The 21,830-nt window shown below is 45.6% G+C and overlaps 1 protein-coding gene across 1 annotated transcript in view; it reads right to left on the minus strand.

Annotated features, from left to right (window-relative positions):
• Positions 1-4,942: 4,942 nt before the first annotated feature.
• The window catches only part of LOC132406661 (uncharacterized), a 177,954-nt gene continuing 161,066 nt past the window's right edge, over positions 4,943-21,830 (minus strand). Inside the window, exon 3 of the transcript XR_009516217.1 lies at positions 4,943-7,753. The gene's annotated coding sequence lies outside the window, so the exon portion shown is untranslated. The remainder of the gene's footprint in view (positions 7,754-21,830) is intronic.

Below are 21,830 nucleotides of genomic sequence, written 5' to 3' on the forward strand. Positions count from 1 at the left end.
ACCTGTATTGTGCTGTAGGTTTTTTAAAATATATTTTATTGTTTTATGTGAACAGACTTGGAAAAAACTAACAAAAAAATTATAGCACATCCACAAAAATCACAACCATAGCAAGATCAAATTAAATGCTGAGCAGCGAAAGAGAGAAAAAAAGGCAAAAGTAAACACACAGCAGAGGTGCACTGCACCAACAAAACCTCAGCCACACCCCGTAAGAACAGGGCCCCATATCCTTTCAAAGATGTCCCCTCTGTGCTCATTACATAGTCTCAGTCTCTCCAAATGTAAAGTATTTGTCAGTTCTCTCAGCCACAGATCGTACACAGGCACATTTGCAGGATTAACTTCTTAGCAATCACCATTCTAAACAATACAGCCATTTGAAGGTAGGGAGCTTGTTGCTCCAAGGACGGCTGTGAGCGGGTCTGGTTCCCACCGCTTCCCATAAGCTTCAGAGAAACAGTGAAAAATACTTTTCCAGTGTGCATAAAGCTTACGACGTGACCAGAATGAATGTGACCAGTTACTGTTCACAGATTTACATCTATTACAAACTGGTGAAACATCAAGGTAGAAGCTGTGCAAATTTTCTTTGGAATAATGGAGTCTATGTATTGTTTTAAACTGTATGTGGCTGACATTGACCGAACAATCATGTATACTCTTTAAACACTCATCCCTCTGTCAGTTCTATTCCCAATTCATCCACCCATGCCTGTTTAAGACCTGCAGTATTCACCTGAGCTCCATCATGTAGGACAAAACAGACTACACCAGAAAATTCACATAACGTTTGGCAATCCCCAATCCAGAGTCCGGAGAGGCTGCTGCGTATTAACATCGCGCTACCATCTTAGCGCGTTCCCCGGAAAGGAGCTCCAAACCCACCAGACAAACAAGACCAAAAACTAAAGCTACACGACCTGCACAAAACCAAATAGTTACAAAACTATATAGTTACAACAGTGCAAACAATAGCATAATTGATAAAAAAAACAGACCATGGGCACAGTAAAAATAGTCCAAAGATGTTAAAGGACTATAAGTTCAAAAAAAATCACCACACAGTTTCCACAAGTCCCCAGGGTCCCGACAGACTCGTCATCCCACGCTGGCGGCAGAAGGGAATACCCCCGCTATGGACTTCCACGGCACCGCCTGACTCAGCCTCGCAGACACAGCACACAATGAAAGCTCTGTCGAACCGAGCCTCGCAGACGCAGCACACAATGGATGCGACCTGAGTCTGTCGAACCTCCGAGCCGACAACCATTCCCTCTGGCACAGCTTCTCCGAGCACCATCCTCTGCCAAGTGTATTAAGATGGCCCCGCCAACAGCCATCGGCAACGCGACCCTGAGGATGGGGGCCTGTTCTTCTCAGCAGAGACCCGGACCTCACAGCAGCAGCAGCAATGAAGAAGGTCTTCCTGGAATTTCCCGATGTTTCTCCGTGCTCCCACGTCCGTTTTCAATCAATTATGATTGTGCACGGCACCCCACTTCACAAATAACAGATAATCAGCTCCGGAGTGGCCGCTGCAAGCTGCGTCGTGCCGCCATCTTGGATCACCTTCATGGCTTCCCAAAGAGTGGAATCATCAACATCACCCACATCATTGGTGCTTAAGTATAGATCTATCTTACCTGAAAGATAAGAACAAAAATCCTTATCCTTTAGCAAAGCATTATTTAACCGCCAACTCTTTTGTGGGTCAGTTTGAGTGTAAGGGAGAGAGGAGCATGGTCCGAGGTAAGTGCAACCGACGAGACCAATGTTGAGTCTAACAGAAAATAATCAATCCTAGAGTAGGATTTGTGTACTGCAGAAAAATATGAAAAATCTTTCTTCGTGGGATTAAGAAGCCTGCAAATATCAGTCAGTCAGACATACTTTATTGATCCCCAGGGAAATTGGGTTACGTTACAGTTGCACCAATAATAGAGTAGAAATATAGCAAAATAAAACCATAAATAATTAAATAATAATAAATTAATCATGCCAAGTGGAAATTAGTCCAGGACCAGCCTATTGGTTCAGGGTGTCTGACACTCCGAGGGGGGAGTTGTAAAGTTTGATGGCCACAGGCAGGAATGACTTCCTATGACGCTCAGTGTTACATCTCAGTGGAATGAGTCTCTGGCTGAATGTACTCCTCTGCCTAACCAGTACATTATAGAGTGGATGGGAGACATTGTCCAAGATGGCATGCAACTTGGACAGCATCCTCTTTTCAGACACCACTGTCAGAGAGTCCAGTTCCACCCCCAAAACATCACTGGCCTTACGAATGAGTTTGTTGATTCTGTTGGTGTCTGCTACCCTCAGCCTGCTGCCCCAGCACACAACAGCAAACATGATAGCACTGGCCACCACAGACTCGTAGAACATCCTCAGCATCATCCGGCAGATGTTAAAGTCTCCTCAGGAAATAGAGACGGTTCTGACCCTTCTTGTAGACAGCCTCAGTGTTCTTTAACCAGTCCAGTTTATTGTCAATTCGTATCCCCAGGTATTTGTAATCCTCCACCATGTCCACACTGACCCCTTGGATGGAAACAGGGGTCACTGGTGCCTTAGCCCTCCTCAGGTCCGCCACCAGCTCCTTAGTCTTTTTCACATTAAGCTGCAGATGATTCTGCTCACACCATGTGACAAAGTTTCCCACCATAGCCCTGTACTCAGCCTCATCTCCCTTGCTGATGCATCCAACTATGGCAGAGTCATCAGAAAACTTCTGAAGATGGCAAGACTCTGTTGTAGTTGAAGTCCGAGGTGTAGATGGTGAAGAGAAAGGGAGACAGGACAGTCCCCTGTGTACTATAACATATCCACTATGTTATACGATTGCATGAGATTATTAAGTGTTACACTGTTCTTAAATGAACAAACTCGGGGACATTGTCTATCTAGGAGGGAGTCTAAGATGCAATTAAAGTCTCCACCCACAATTACGTTGGAGTCAGACAGATTAGGCATGGCCTTAAAGAGGTTCTGAAAAAAATTGGATCATCAAAGTTGGGCCCGTACACATTTACTAGTGTCAATGGTATGGAGTTTAATATTCCACTCACTATTACATATCTCCCCTCAATAGTTTGTGTGTGAATAAACGGTATGTTTTTTTTTGCAACACCTCTAGTTTTTGTACTAAAATTCGACTGGTAGACCTGAGATGCCCAGGAGGGACAAAGCACTTTCGTTGCTGTTTTCTTAATGTGCGTTTCTTGAAGAAAGCAAATATCGGTCTCAAGTGTCCGAAGATGTGCGTACACCTCCCCTCTCTTCATCCCCCGTACATTCCAGCTAACAAGTTTAATCTCACCAATGCTGTGCATATGCAAATTAGATGTCATGTCTGCTGCTTAACCAAAAAATATGCTGTATGGTCACAGCGTAACACAAACTGTAACTCGAACAAATAGATGTGCTGTAACAACCCTTGAGAAACACAAAAAACCCTTCCAAAAATAAAAGCACAACAGGAGTAGTACTTCCATACCCCTAACCAAGAGTCAAAGCTACATCCATGAGACAACACACGGCCCGGAATAGTGAGATAACTATCCATTACTCACTAAACGCGGGAGAAACGCCTCCACAAATAAACAATAGCAATCAGTGTGAGCTTACTTTTCCGTTCCTCATGCACTGAACATAACAAACAGTCTCCAAATGAAGCCGCTAGCGATCGGCTCAGGAGCTCCTCCGCTGTGGCTGCGGTGCTGAATGTACTGGTGGTGGTGTTAACTGTAACCTTAAACCTCGTCAGGTACCAGAATCCACACCAAATTTTCCTGGCTTTGAATTTCTCCTTAATGTTCTGGAAACCTTGGCGTTTCCTCAAGGTAGCCAAGGTTAAATCCGGGTATATGAACACCAGGCGCCCGTCATATAGGAGCGGAGCTCTCTCCCTAGACAGCCGTAGCACCAGCTCTTTAAGCTGGTAGTGGTGTAGCCTCGCAATAACAGCTCTTGGCCTGACATTTTTAGCCGGTGCTAGGCTCCAGTGGGCACGGTCCACTTCAATCGGCTGGTGGAAATGTTCTTCCCCCAGCAACTTTGGAGGCAACGTGGCTACAAATTAAACCAGCTTATTGTTTCCATCTTTCTCCTGAACCCCGATAATGCGAACGTTCTGACAGTGAGACCGAGCTTCCAGGTCATCCGCCTTAGACTGTAGCTCACACAGAATGCTGGTGGAACACAGCAGGCCAGGCAGCATCGATAGGGAGAAGTACGGTCGATGTTTCGGGCCGAGACCCCTCGTCAGGACTAACTGAAAGAAGAGATAGTAAGAGATTTGAAAGTAGGAAGGGGAGGGGGAGATCCGAAATGATAGGAGAAGACAGGAGGGGAAGGGATGAAGAGAAGAGCTAGAAAGGTGATTGGCAAAAGGGATACAGAGCTGGAGAAGGGAAAGGATCATGGGACGGGAGGCCTAGGGAGAAAGAAAGAGGAGGGGAGCACCAGAGGGAGATGGAGAACAGGCAGAGTGATTGTGAGAGGGGCAGAGAAAGAGAAAAAAAAGTAAGGGGAAATAAATAAATAAATAAATAAATCAGGGATGGGGTAAGAAGGGAGGAGGAGCATTAACGGAAGTTAGAGAAGTCAATGTTCATGCTATCAAGTTGGAGGCTACCCAGCCGGTATATAAGGTGTTGTTCCTCCAACCTGAGTATGGATTCATCTTGACAGTAGAGGAGGCCGTGGATAGACATATCAGAATGGGAATGAGACGTGGAATTAAAAAGTGTGGCCACTGGGAGATCCTGCTTTCTCTGACAGACCGTTCTCTGGGAGACCATTTTGCTCAACACCAAATCATTTAAATTGCCTATTCCCATCAACCTGCACCACACCCAAAGCCCTCCAACCCCCTCCCATCCATGTACCTACCCAAAGCCCTCCAACCCCCTCCCATCCATGTACCTATCCAAAGCCCTCCAGCCCCTCCCATCCATGTACCTATCCAAACTTCCCTTCAGCATTGAAATGCATGCACCACTTGCGCTGGCAGCCAATTCCACACTCTCATGACCTCTGAGTGAAGCTGTTTCTCCTCATGTCCCCCTTAATCTTTTCACTTTTCACCTTTCACTCTTAACCCATGACGTCTAGTTGCAGTCCCACCCAGCCTCAATGGAAAAAGCCAGCTTGCATTTACCCTCTCTATACCCCTCATAATTTTGTATACCCTTATTAAATCTCCTTTGATCTTCTACATCCTAAGGAATAAAGTCCTAACCTGTTCAGTCTTTCCTACTAACCCAGGTCCTCCAGACCAGCCAACATCCGACTAAATGTTTTCTGCACTCTTTCAACTTACTTACATCTTTCTGTAGGTAGGACAACAAAACTGCACACAATACCCCAAGTTAGACCTTACGATGTCTTATGCCACTCCAACATAATGTCCCATTTTCTGTACTCAACACATGGATTTATGAAGGCCAATGAGCCAAAAGTTTCTTTACGACCCTGTCATTGTGTGCCATCACTTTCAGTGAACCTGTATTGCCAGATCCCTTTGTTCTACCACACTCTACAGTGCCCTGCTGTAATGTGCAAGACCCACCCTGCCTGGTCCTGCCAAAATGCAACACTTCACACTAAATTCCATCTGCTATTTTTCAGTCCAATTTTCCAGCTGATCCACATCCCACGATAAGCTCTGATAGTCTTCTTCGGTGTCCACTACACCCCCAATCTTGGTGTCATCTGCAAATTTGCTGATCCAGTTAACATTATCATTGATATAGATAACAAACAAGAATGCAACTAGCTCTGATCCCTGCAGCATCTTCTCCCCAATCTTTCCTAAAATATGGGCTTTTATCTTGTTTAGCAGCCTCATGTCAAAGGTCTTCTGAAAATTTAACTAAACAACATCCACTGACCCTCCTTTGTCTATGAGTCCTGACGAGGGGTCTCGGCCCGAATCGTTGACTGCTCGTTTCCACGGATGCTGCCCGACCTGCTGAGTTCCTCCAGCTTGTTGCACGTGTTGCTTTGTCTATCCTGCCTGTTAGCTCCTCAAATAATTCCAACAAATTAGTCAGGTAAAATTTCCTCTTAATGAAGCCATGCTGACTTTAGCCTATTTTATGTGCCTTTAAGAACCCCGAAGTTACATACTGAATAACGGACTTGAATATTTTCCCAACCACTGAAGTCAGGGTGCTTTTTGCCTCCCTCCTTTATCAAAGAGTAGATTTTCCAGTCTTACCAGAATCTAGAGAAGATCACTACTAATACCTCCGCAATCTCTTCAGCTGCTTCTTTCAGAACCTGGGGTTTTCTCACTCTGATCCAGCTGGCTTACCTACCTTCAGATTTTCAGATTCCCAAGCACCTTCTCCTTAGCAACAGCAACTGCACTCACTTCTGCCCCCTGGCACTCTCGAATTTCTGTCATACTGCTGGTGTCTTCCACAGTGAAAGCTGAAACAAAATACTTACTGACTCCGTTCACCAATTCCATTGTACAACACCCAATCCGAAACTGCCTCTTCCCTCCTGAGCTCAACCACAAGCTGCTCTAAAAAGCCATTTGTTAGGTATTCTACAAATTCCTCTTTGGATTCAGCACGAATCTGATTTTACCAAACTATCTGCATTTTGAAATCCCCAGAACCTATCCTCAATTCCTCCTGGGCCGCAGCCTTTTGTCCCAACATCTCCACTGGCCCTGGATACTTGGTGTGTCTGAGCAGGTTCCAGGGGCTGCTCTCACTGGGCCACTCAGCACGCTGCTGTGAATCAGATAGACTTGTATCTGACACAGCTCGTGCGTCTGGACTCACTTCTGTATGACTCTGCGGCTCATGTTACATGTGCTTTTGGGCTCCAGTTACTCTTTTGCAGAGTTTGATCAGGGCATTTCGGTGCTGAGTGGCTTTACGACCTGCGGTTAACGAACGGCACAGCGCTGGACTTAACTGATTCTGGTTTGATGATTAATTTTCTGTGTGTCATTTGCTTCCTAGTTTCCTTTTGTGCGATTTCTTTTTTTCACATGTAGGGTGTTTAAACAGGTACCATGATTTTTCTTTGTTTCGTGGCTGTCTGCGGGAAGATGAATCTCAGGGTTGTATACTGCATACACACTCTGACAATAAATGTAGTTTGAATCTTTGACAAGTCTCTCATCCAGCGGGTACAGGTCTCTGGCCCCTAGGGTGGGGGCCCTGTTACACTCTCAGACTCTGCCGGGGAATCTGAGTGCCCCCAGGCACGGCCCCTGAGCACCACGGGCAACAATCGTACTATTGAGCGTGCACATTCCAGCCAATGACTGTTTTGTTGTGGTTGTATTTAGCTGCCATGTTTCAGTCATGTCAAATCTTGTCCAAAGCACAGCAGTGACATTAACGCTGCCTGCTTACTCCGGTCCTCACTCCGGGAAAGGAGGCTTCAGTTTAGATTGATGCTGCAGAGGGGCAGAATTTATTTAGTATTTAGTTACTGCTTCAGAGCCATGGTGTCACCATTAGCTTTTATTTTAAGTGTTCGTCATTGGCCCTGTTGGCCATGCATTTATTATATTCCTTTTGCTCTGCACAGTTCTTATTAAAATTCAGCGAACGATTCAATCCGCTTTGGCGTCGCTCCCTCTGCAGTTGGGTTATCACCACACGTCCTTGTCGCTGTGGGCTGGGAAGTGGCTCTTTTGAGACAGTGCTCTCCAGTGCAATGTCCCAATGGCTTAAAACTAAACGTAAGAATAAGACTTCTCTTCTGCATACAAAAACTGAAAGAGAAATGAGAAACATTTTAGTTATACTTTGTATATTGCAGATGTGTTCAGTGTGATCAAGCAGATCCACAACTGGCTTTACCACAACACCTTTAATGGCAGCTGTTTATAACAAGCCTTCACTGTAACACTGGCTCTTTACCCTAGCTAACGTTGGCTGTTGTAACACTCCATTAAATGTAACGCTGCTCCTTTATCCTCACAGGAATGAAAAGTCGATGTAGCAATTCTACAAACACAGGATAATGCTCTAGAGCAGCCTTGCTCAACCTTTTTGCCCTGGGGAACCCTTGAAATAATTTTCAGGTCTCAGGGAACCCTGTGTTTTAAAAAAAACATTATTAGATCTACAGCTCCCAGTACGTTAGTGTGATCAGTAAGCTGTAGATATAATAATCCAAAAATAATTGTCAATACTTTTTTGAGTAGAGAATGAATTTTTAGCTAACCTTTCTTGAAAAAAAGGGAGTTAAGCTTAGCTTACCTTTCTTGAAATTAATCCTTTTTCTTTCACAAATTTTAAAAACTCATAAGGTAAACATAATAAATTTCTGTTCAATTGATTTTAGTTCATGTTATTTCTAACATGAAAATTTATTGACATCGTTGAGTAGTAAAGTTACTAAAAACCATAAGCCAAAACAATATGAAAAAATATAGCCTAGACACAATTTTATACAAGGCTTTGAAAACACATTTTCTTACTAAGTGACAAGATCAAGCCCAAACATAGGCCTAGCATGTAAAACCAGTGCATGTTCTTTGCTGCACAAATACTCCATTCTGGATCAATCTTGAGACAAGCAGATACAGATTTCACCTTCAACTGAAATGAGATGATTTCTATCCTCACTCTTGATGCTTGTTAATCAAGAAAAAGCTTGCTCACACATGTAAGAAGTTGAAAACTGTAGCAAAATGTCATTGCTTTCCCATGTATGGCGGGATTCTCTTCTTTCACAGAAATCCAGAACTTGTCCAGGGGCAGGTCAGGAAATCTCATCTTGAGAGCATGAACAGACGGCAGCTCACAAAGTTCTTGCTCTCCTCTCAAAGTCAAGTTCGCAGGCTGAGCCGAAGATTCAGAGACGGGGTGCCTCGCCGAGCCACACACTTGTGCTGAATGTTGATCTGCAGTTCTTCCAGGTGGATTCAATAAGACTCGAGACTTACTGATATCTTTCTCACTCTCAAGTCCAAGCAGCAGAGGAAACATTTGAAGATTTCCTTTCTCAGCATGATTTTTCCAACGATTCAGTTTCTTTTTAAATCCAAGAATTTTGTTGCTTCAAATCAAACCATTTTCTCCAGGGCCTTGCAGAGACTTGTTCAGATGCTTTGTGCCATGAAAGATGTCTGCGAAATAGGCTGGTTTCAGCAGCCATTCTTCATTTTCAACGTACTCAGCAAAATCTGGCCCACTATTTTCTTGAAAGTACTCCTGCAATTCACCGTTGAGCACAAACACCCTGTTGGGAACTCTGTCAGGAACGGGGCCGGATGGACCCAAACGCAGGACACGGACACTGCAATTACTCCTGCAATTCACCATTGAGCACAAACACCCTGTTGGGAACTCTGTCAGGAACGGGGCCGGATGGACCCAAACGCAGGACACGGACACTGCAATTACTCCCGTGATTCACCGTTCAGTACAAACACCCTGTTGGGAACTCTGTCAGGAACGGGGCCGGATGGACCCAAACGCAGGACACGGACACTGCAATTACTCCCGTGATTCACCGTTCAGCACAAACACCCTGTTGGGAACTCTGTCAGGAAAGGGGCCGGATGGACCCGAACACAGGACGCAGACACTGCAATTACTCCCGTGATTCACCGTTCAGCACAAACACCCTGTTGGGAACTCTGTCAGGAACGGGGCCGGATGGACACGAACACAGGACACGGACACTGCAATTACTCCTGTGATTCACCGTTCAGCACAAACACCCTGTTGGGAACTCTGTCAGGAACGGGGCCGGATGGACCCAAACACAGGACCAGACACTGCAATTACTCCCGTGATTCACCGTTCAGTACAAACACCCTGTTGGGATCTCTGTCAGGAACGGGGCCGGATGGACCCGAACGCAGGACACGGACACTGCAATTACTCCTGTGATTCACCGTTGAGCACAAACACTCTGTTGGGAACTCGTCCTCTGAGCCACTGGATTTCTGTTTGTAGCAGGAGATAGGTGTGCTCTTTGTCCAGGTTTTCACACTGTTTTTTCAACATTGTCGAGTGAACTGGTCTTTGTTTAAAAAGTTACCGTTTTGTGGCATCATTCAGAACTCTTTTTCTTTTTTGCTCCAAGAGTTTTTGACATCAGCAGCTCTCTGTGAGGAAAGCAGTGTGTTGTGAGCAACGTCGGGTCTTTTACAAGAGAAGTGAAAACTCTCACGGAGCCGACCATTGATGGGGCACCATCAGTATAGATGCCAACAGTTCCTCCAAGACAGACCTTTTGTTTCCAGATATGAAGACTAAACATTAAATATATCTTGGCATTTGCTTGTTTCGGACAGCTCTTTGGAACAGAAAAAGTTTTTTTGAATTTCAGCATCATTTACCAATCTTACAAATGCAACAACGTGACATTTATTGGTGAAATCTGTTGACTCATCAACCTGGATAGAGAAGCTGTTCTTTTTCAGTTGATCAAACAAAATCTCTTCAGCATCAAGTGACGTCCTCAATGCATCGACCTATCGTGCTGTTTGAGAATGGCCGTCTTTCCCCCGAATCAGGTGGACGACTGTGCTCTTCTCACACACACAGGACGCGCTACAGGCTGCAGCCACAGTTTGCCAAGGCTGCAAGGGCTTTTGGGTTAACAGTCAATCTGAAGAAAGCCATGATTCTCCATCAGAAGCCCCTTCGTGGCGTTTACAATCCACCCCTTTGGCTCACCTTCTCACCACGGTTTCTCAGTTCACCTACCTGGGCTACGACACTACCGCAGTACAGGATGTGGACAATTGACTCGGCAGAGACAGCATTACCTTTGGGCGCCTCCAGAAACGTGTGTGAAGAACCACCAGCTGCGCCTGCCCACAAAAATCCAGGTGTACAGGGCTGCCGTCGTCTCAACATACGGCTCCAAAGCCTGGGTCTTGTACCACAGGCAAATCCGGTCACTGCAGCGTTTCCATCAGAGCTGCCTCCACTCCAAGGGGATCAGCTGGTAGGATCCTGTCTCCCACAACGAGGTCCTGGAGAAGGTTCAACTTGCAAGCATTAAAGCCACTTTGCCGCTCAAGCAACTCCGCTGGCCTGTCTCGCATGGACATCTCCAGGTTATCGAAAGCAATACTGAATGGAGAACTCTCTCAGAGCCCCCCCGCATACAAAGTATAAAAACCGACAAGCAGCAGCTCCCTCGGGCGAATATCGACGTCAACGAGTGTCTGCAGCCGGCTTGGGACAGAGACCGCCGGAGAAAGCTGATCCACGGTGCAGCCAAGGATGGAGGAATCCAGAAGAGGAGACGTAGGAAGTGCCCACATCCCGGCTGCTCCCGAGTCCCGACTGTGCCAGTCTGCAGATCCAGAATCGTCACCGACGATCGCGCCATCACTCCTCAGCACTCTTCTTCCTTCCTGATCATCACAAGTGATCATCACTGAGTGTGAAACCTTCTCAATTTCTCGTACTGCATCTTGTCCGAGCATTTTCCCACTATAATTTTACATGCCGACATTATCAGCTTCTCAACGACTGTGTGACGTTTCCCTTTCTGGGTAATAAGTTCTGCTGCGAAGTAACTTGCTTTCCATTTCCTTTTACTGACTGACTATATTAACAAAAGCTTTACTCCTTGGGATTCCAATAGCTGTTTAAAATTATCAGCCCTTCTATGAGTCACATCCCCGTGATTTGGAGTGAATGGTTTTCACTTTTGCTGGGGCCATTGCTGCATTTGTAGGTTGTTAACCACAGACCAGGAACAATGAGAAAGGCCAACTGAGATCACCAGTCCGTGTAAAGCCCATTGATAAGCAGTTTTCGTTGTAAAGATGGACTTTTTATCTCCATTCTTGAACTAGTACAGCGGAATGACTCAGAAGGTTTTAAGTTAAAATTCAGCACATTAGACCATCAGACATGTCTGTAAAACACAGCGTTATTAAAATATTGAAATGGATGAATCCATTCAATGCTTGGAAAATACACTTCACACTTTTTAATCACCCTACCATCCTCCCCTCCATGTAATACAGCACTCACTATCACCCTACCATCCTCCTTTCTGAGTCATACAACACTCACTATCACCCTACCATCCTCCCCTCTGTGTAATAAAACACTCACTATCACACTACCATCCTCCCCTCTATGTAATACAACACTCACTGTCACCCTACAACCCTCCCCTCTGTGTAATACAACACTCACTATCAGGCTACCGTCCTCCCCTCCATGTAATACAACACCCACTATCAGCCTACCATCCTCCCCTCATGTAATACAACACTCACAATTAGCCTACCATCCTCTCCTAATGTAACACAACACTCACTAACAGCCTACCATATTCCCCTGTCTGTAATACAACACTCACTATCAGCCTAACATCCTCCCATTGTGTAATACAACACTCACTATCAGCTTACTATCCTACCCTACGTGTAATAGAACACTCACTATCAGCCTACCATCCTCCGCTCCGTGTAACACAATATTCACTATCACCCTACAAACCTCCCCTCTGTGTAACACAACACTCACTATCAGCCTACCGTCCTCCCCTCCGTGCAATACAAATCTCACCGATTATTAACCTACCATCCTCCCCTCCCTGTAATACAACACTCACTATCACCCTACCATCCTCCCATCTGTGTAATGCAACACTCACTATCAGCCTACCATTCTCGCCTCAGAGTAATTCAACACTCAGTATCACCCTACCATCCTCCCCTCCATGTAATACAACACTCACTATCAGCCTACCATCATGACCTCCGTGTAATACAACACTCACTATCAGCCTACCATCCTCCCCTCCGTTTAATACAACACTCACTATCAGACTACCATCCTCCCCTCCGTGTAATATAACACTCACTACCAGCCTACCATCCTCCCCTCTGATTAATACAACACTCACTATCACCCTAACATCCTCCCTCAATGTAATACAAAACTCAGAATCACCCTACCATCCTCCCCAATATGTAATACAACACTCACTATCACTCTACCATCCTCCCCTCCGTGTAATACAACACTCACTATCAGACTACCATCCTCCCCTCCGTGTAATACAACACTCACTGTCACCCTACAATCCTCCCGTCTGTGTAATAAAAAACACACTAACAGCCTAATATCCTCCCCTCCGTGTAATACAACACACACGATCAGCCTACCATACTCCCCTCCATGTAATACAACACTCACTATCAGCCTACCATCCTCCCCTCCGTGTAATACAACACTCACTATCAGCCTACCATCCTCCATTCCGTGTAAGACAACACTCACTATCAGCCAACCGTCCTCCACTCTATTCAATACAACACTCACTATCAGACTACCATCCTCCCCTCCGTGTAATATAACACTCACTACCAGCCTACCATCCTCCCCTCATGTAATACAACACTCACTATCACCCTACCATCCTCCCCTCTGATTAATACAACACTCACTATCACCCTAACATCCTCCCTCAATGTAATACAAAACTCAGAATCACCCTACCATCCTCCCCAATATGTAATACAACACTCACTATCACCCTACTATCCTCCCCTCCGTGTAATACAACACTCACTGTCACCCTACAATCCTCCCGTCTGTGTAATAAAAAACACACTAACAGCCTAATATCCTCCCCTCCGTGTAATACAACACACACGATCAGCCTACCATACTCCCCTCCATGTAATACAACACTCACTATCAGCCTACCATCCTCCCCTCCGTGTAATACAACACTCACTATCAGCCTACCATCCTCCATTCCGTGTAAGACAACACTCACTATCAGCCAACCGTCCTCCACTCTATTCAATACAACACTCACTATCACCCTACCATCCTCTCCTCTGTGTAATACAAAACTCACTATCAACCTAACATTCTCCCCTCCGTGTAATACAACACTCACTATCACCATACCATCCTCCCCTCCGAGTAATACACTGACTATCAGCCTACCATCCTCCCCTCATGTAACACAACACTCACAATCATCCTACCATCATCTCCTCATGTAAGACAACATTCACTACCAGCCTACCATCCTCCCCTTGTGTAATACAACACTCACTATCAGCCTACTATCCTACCCTCCGGGTAATACAACACTCACTATCAGCCGACTGTCCTCCCCTCCGTGTAACACAACATTCACGATCACCCTACAATCCCCCCTCTGTGTAATAAAACACTCACTATCAGCCTACCATCCTCCCTTCCGTGCAATTCAAATGTCATCGATTATTAACCTACCATCCTCCCCTCCGTGTAATACAACACTCACTATCACCCTACCATCCTCCTTTCTGAGTCATACAACACACACTATCACACTACCATCCTCCCTCTGTGTAATACAACACTCAGTATCACCCTACCATCCTACCCTCTATGTAATGCAACACTCACTATCACCCTACCATCCTCCCCTCTGTGTAATAAAACACTCACTATCACACTACCATTCTGCCTCTGTGTAATACAACACTCAGTATCACCCTACCATCCTCCCCTCTATGTAATACAACACTCACTATCACCCTACCATCCTCCTTTCTGAGTCATACAACACACACTATCACCCTACCATCCTCCCCTCTGTGTAATAAAACACTCACTATCAGCCTACCATTCTCGCCTCAGAGTAATTCAACACTCAGTATCACCCTACCATCCTCCCCTCCATGTAATACAACACTCACTATCAGCCTACCATCATGCCCTCCGTGTAATACAACACTCACTGTCACCCTACAATCCTCCCGTCTGTGTAATAAAAAACACACTAACAGCCTAATATCCTCCCCTCCGTGTAATACAACACACACGATCAGCCTACCATACTCCCCTCCATGTAATACAACACTCACTATCAGCCTACCATCCTCCCCTCCGTGTAATACAACACTCACTATCAGCCTACCATCCTCCATTCCGTGTAAGACAACACTCACTATCAGCCAACCGTCCTCCACTCTATTCAATACAACACTCACTATCAGACTACCATCCTCCCCTCCGTGTAATATAACACTCACTACCAGCCTACCATCCTCCCCTCATGTAATACAACACTCACTATCACCCTACCATCCTCCCCTCTGATTAATACAACACTCACTATCACCCTAACATCCTCCCTCAATGTAATACAAAACTCAGAATCACCCTACCATCCTCCCCAATATGTAATACAACACTCACTATCACCCTACTATCCTCCCCTCCGTGTAATACAACACTCACTGTCACCCTACAATCCTCCCGTCTGTGTAATAAAAAACACACTAACAGCCTAATATCCTCCCCTCCGTGTAATACAACACACACGATCAGCCTACCATACTCCCCTCCATGTAATACAACACTCACTATCAGCCTACCATCCTCCCCTCCGTGTAATACAACACTCACTATCAGCCTACCATCCTCCATTCCGTGTAAGACAACACTCACTATCAGCCAACCGTCCTCCACTCTATTCAATACAACACTCACTATCACCCTACCATCCTCTCCTCTGTGTAATACAAAACTCACTATCAACCTAACATTCTCCCCTCCGTGTAATACAACACTCACTATCACCATACCATCCTCCCCTCCGAGTAATACACTGACTATCAGCCTACCATCCTCCCCTCATGTAACACAACACTCACAATCATCCTACCATCATCTCCTCATGTAAGACAACATTCACTACCAGCCTACCATCCTCCCCTTGTGTAATACAACACTCACTATCAGCCTACTATCCTACCCTCCGGGTAATACAACACTCACTATCAGCCGACTGTCCTCCCCTCCGTGTAACACAACATTCACGATCACCCTACAATCCCCCCTCTGTGTAATAAAACACTCACTATCAGCCTACCATCCTCCCTTCCGTGCAATTCAAATGTCATCGATTATTAACCTACCATCCTCCCCTCCGTGTAATACAACACTCACTATCACCCTACCATCCTCCTTTCTGAGTCATACAACACACACTATCACACTACCATCCTCCCTCTGTGTAATACAACACTCAGTATCACCCTACCATCCTACCCTCTATGTAATGCAACACTCACTATCACCCTACCATCCTCCCCTCTGTGTAATAAAACACTCACTATCACACTACCATTCTGCCTCTGTGTAATACAACACTCAGTATCACCCTACCATCCTCCCCTCTATGTAATACAACACTCACTATCACCCTACCATCCTCCTTTCTGAGTCATACAACACACACTATCACCCTACCATCCTCCCCTCTGTGTAATAAAACACTCACTATCAGCCTACCATTCTCGCCTCAGAGTAATTCAACACTCAGTATCACCCTACCATCCTCCCCTCCATGTAATACAACACTCACTATCAGCCTACCATCATGCCCTCCGTGTAATACAACACTCGCTGTCAGCCTACCATCCTCCCCTCCGTTTAATACAACACTCAGTATCACCCTACCACCCTCCCCTCTATGTAATACAACACTCACTATCACCCTACCATCCTCCTTTCTGAGTCATACAACACACACTATCACCCTACCATCCTCCCTCTGTGTAATACAACACTCAGTATCACCCTACCATCCTACCCTCTATGTAATGCAACACTCACTATCACCCTACCATCCTCCCCTCTGTGTAATAAAACACTCACTATCACACTACCATCCTCCCCTCTGTGTAATAAAACACTCACTATCACCCTACCATCCTCCCCTCCGTGTAATACAACACTCACTGTCACCCTACAATCCTCCCCTCTGTGTAATAACACACACAAACAGCCTAATATCCTCCCCTCCATGTAATAGAACACACACTATCAGCCTACCATACTCCCCTCCATGTAATACAACACTCACTATCAGCCTACCATCCTCCCCTCCGTGTAATACAACACTCACTATCAGCCTACCATCCTCCATTCCGTGTAAGACAACACTCACTATCAGCCAACCGTCCTCCACTCTATTCAATACAACACTCACTATCACCCTACCATCCTCTCCTCTGTGTAATACAAAACTCACTATCAACCTAACATTCTCCCCTCCGTGTAATACAACACTCACTATCACCATACCATCCTCCCCTCCGAGTAATACACTCACTATCAGCCTACCATCCTCCCCTCATGTAACACAACACTCACAATCATCCTACCATCATCTCCTCATGTAAGACAACACTCACTAACAGCCTACCATATTCCCTTGCATGTAAGACAACATTCACTACCAGCCTACCATCCTCCCCTTGTGTAATACAACACTCACTATCAGCCTACTATCCTACCCTCCGGGTAATACAACACTCACTATCAGCCGACTGTCCTCCCCTCCGTGTAACACAACATTCACGATCACCCTACAATCCCCCCCTCTGTGTAATAAAACACTCACTATCAGCCTACCATCCTCCCTTCCGTGCAATTCAAATGTCATCGATTATTAACCTACCATCCTCCCCTCTGTGTAATACAACACTCACTATCACCCTACCATCCTCCTTTCTGAGTCATACAACACACACTATCACACTACCATCCTCCCTCTGTGTAATAAAACACTCACTATCACACTACCATCCTCCCTCCGTGTAATACAACACACACTATCAGCCTACCATACCCCCCTCCATGTAATACAACACTCACTATCAGCCTACCATCCTCCCCTCCATGTAACACAACACTCACTATCAGCCTACCATCCTCTCCTCCATGTAATACAACACTCACTATCACCCTACCATCCACTCCTCTGTGTAATACAAAACTCACTATCAACCTAACATTCTCCCCTCCGTGTAATACAACACTCACTATCACCATACCATCCTCCCCTCCGAGTAATACACTCACTATCAGCCTACCATCCTCCCCTCATGTAACACAACACTCACAATCATCCTACCATCATCTCCTCATGTAAGACAACATTCACTACCAGCCTACCATCCTCCCCTTGTGTAATACAACACTCACTATCAGCCTACTATCCTACCCTCCGTGTAATAAAACACTCACTATCAGCCTACCGTCCTCCCTTCCGTGCAATTCAAATGTCATCGATTATTAACCTACCATCCTCCCCTCCGTGTAATACAACACTCACTATCACCCTACCATCCTCCTTTCTGAGTCATACAACACACACTATCACCCTACCATCCTCCCCTCTGTGTAATAAAACACTCACTATCACACTACCATCCTCCCTCTGTGTAATACAACACTCACTATCACACTACCATCCTCCCTCTGTGTAATACAACACTCAGTATCACCCTACCATCCTCCCCTCTATGTAATGCAACACTCACTATCACCCTACCATCCTCCCCTCTGTGTAATAAAACACTCACTATCACACTACCATTCTGCCTCTGTGTAATACAACACTCAGTATCACCCTACCATCCTCCCCTCTATGTAATACAACACTCACTATCACCCTACCATCCTCCTTTCTGAGTCATACAACACACACTATCACCCTACCATCCTCCCCTCTGTATAATAAAACACTCACTATCACACTACCACCCTCGCCTCTATGTAATACAACACTCACTGTCACCCTACAACCCTCCCCTCAGTGTATTACAACACCCACAATCAGCCTACCATCCTCTCCTAATGTAACACAACACTCACTATCAGCCTACCGTCCTCCCCTCCGTGCAATACAAATCTCACCGATTATTAACCTACCATCCTCCCCTCCCTGTAATACAACACTCACTATCACCCTACCATCCTCCCATCTGTGTAATGCAACACTCACTATCAGCCTACCATTCTCGCCTCAGAGTAATTCAACACTCAGTATCACCCTACCATCCTCCCCTCCATGTAATACAACACTCACTATCAGCCTACCATCATGACCTCCGTGTAATACAACACTCACTATCAGCCTACCATCCTCCCCTCCGTTTAATACAACACTCACTATCAGACTACAATCCTCCCCTCCGTGTAATATAACACTCACTACCAGCCTACCATCCTCCCCTCATGTAATACAACACTCACTATCACCCTACCATCCACCCCTCTGATTAATACAACACTCACTATCACCCTAACATCCTCCCTCAATGTAATACAAAACTCAGAATCACCCTACCATCCTCCCCAATATGTAATACAACACTCACTATCACCCTACTATCCTCCCCTCCGTGTAATACAACACTCACTTTCAGACTACCATCCTCCCCTCCGTGTAATATAACACTCACTACCAGCCTACCATCCTCCCCTCATGTAATACAACACTCACTATCACCCTACCATCCTCCCCTCTGATTAATACAACACTCACTATCACCCTAACATCCTCCCTCAATGTAATACAAAACTCAGAATCACCCTACCATCCTCCCCAATATGTAATACAACACTCACTATCACCCTACAATCCTCCCGTCTGTGTAATAAAAAACACACTAACAGCCTAATATCCTCCCCTCCGTGTAATACAACACACACGATCAGCCTACCATACTCCCCTCCATGTAATACAACACTCACTATCAGCCTACCATCCTCCCCTCCGTGTAATACAACACTCACTATCAGCCTACCATCCTCCATTCCGTGTAAGACAACACTCACTATCAGCCAACCGTCCTCCACTCTATTCAATACAACACTCACTATCACCCTACCATCCTCTCCTCTGTGTAATACAAAACTCACTATCAACCTAACATTCTCCCCTCCGTGTAATACAACACTCACTATCACCATACCATCCTCCCCTCCGAGTAATACACTGACTATCAGCCTACCATCCTCCCCTCATGTAACACAACACTCACAATCATCCTACCATCATCTCCTCATGTAACACAACACTCACTAACAGCCTACCATATTCCCTTGCATGTAAGACAACATTCACTACCAGCCTACCATCCTCCCCTTGTGTAATACAACACTCACTATCAGCCTACTATCCTACCCTCCGGGTAATACAACACTCACTATCAGCCGACTGTCCTCCCCTCCGTGTAACACAACATTCACGATCACCCTACAATCCCCCCCTCTGTGTAATAAAACACTCACTATCAGCCTACCATCCTCCCTTCCGTGCAATTCAAATGTCATCGATTATTAACCTACCATCCTCCCCTCCGTGTAATACAACACTCACTATCACCCTACCATCCTCCTTTCTGAGTCATACAACACACACTATCACACTACCATCCTCCCTCTGTGTAATACAACACTCAGTATCACCCTACCATCCTCCCCTCTATGTAATGCAACACTCACTATCACCCTACCATCCTCCCCTCTGTGTAATAAAACACTCACTATCACACTACCATCCTCCCCTCTGTGTAATAAAACACTCACTATCACACTACCATCCTCCCCTCTGTGTAATAAAACACTCACTATCACACTACCATTCTGCCTCTGTGTAATACAACACTCACTATCACCCTACCATCCTCCCCTCTGTGTAATAAAACACTCACTATCACACTACCATTCTGCCTCTGTGTAATACAACACTCAGTATCACCCTACCATCCTCCCCTCTATGTAATACAACACTCACTATCACCCTACCATCCTCCTTTCTGAGTCATACAACACACACTATCACCCTACCATCCTCCCCTCTGTGTAATAAAACACTCACTATCAGCCTACCATTCTCGCCTCAGAGTAATTCAACACTCAGTATCACCCTACCATCCTCCCCTCCATGTAATACAACACTCACTATCAGCCTACCATCCTCCCCTCCGTTTAATACAACACTCACTATCAGACTACCATCCTCCCCTCCGTGTAATATAACACTCACTACCAGCCTACCATCCTCCCCTCATGTAATACAACACTCACTATCACCCTACCATCCTCCCCTCTGATTAATACAACACTCACTATCACCCTACCATCCTCCCCTCTGATTAATACAACACTCACTATCACCCTACCATCCTCCCCTCATGTAATACAACACTCACTATCACCCTAACATCCTCCCTCAATGTAATACAAAACTCAGAATCACCCTACCATCCTCCCCAATATGTAATACAACACTCACTATCACCCTACCATCCTCCCCTCTGTGTAATACAACACTCACTATCAGCCTACTGTCCTCCCCTCCGTGCAATACAACTCTCACCGATTATTAACCTACCATCCTCCCCTCCGTGTAATACAACACACACTATCAGCCTATTATCCTCCCCTCCGTGCAATACAGCTCTCACAGATTATTAACCTACAATCCTCGCCTCCGTGTAATACAACACTCACTATCACCCTACCGTCCTCCCCTCCATGTCATACAACACTCACTATCAGCCTACCATCCTCCCCTCCGTGTAATATAACACTCACTATCAGCCTACCATCCGCCCCTCATGTAATACAACACTCACTATCTGCCTACCATATTCCCTTCCGTGTACTGCAGCATTCACTATCAGCTTACCATCCTCCCCTCCGGTGTAATACAACACTCGCTATCAGCCTACCATCCTCCCCTCCTCTAATACGACACTCACTATCAGCCTACCATCCTCCCCTTTGTGTAAAGCAACATTCTCTATCAGCCTACCATTCTCCCCTCGTGTAATACAACACTCACTGTAAGCCTACCAACCTTCCCTTTGTGTAATACAACACTCACTATCAGCCTCCCATCCTCCCCTTTGTGTAATACAACACTCACTATCAGCCTCCCATCCTCCCCTTTGTGTAATACAACACTCACTATCAGCCGACCATCCTCCCCTCATGTAATACAACACTCACTATCAACCTTCCATTCTCCCCTCCATGTAATACAACACT

Source organism: Hypanus sabinus, chromosome 17, assembly GCF_030144855.1.
Source record: "Hypanus sabinus isolate sHypSab1 chromosome 17, sHypSab1.hap1, whole genome shotgun sequence".
NCBI lineage: Eukaryota > Metazoa > Chordata > Chondrichthyes > Myliobatiformes > Dasyatidae > Hypanus > Hypanus sabinus.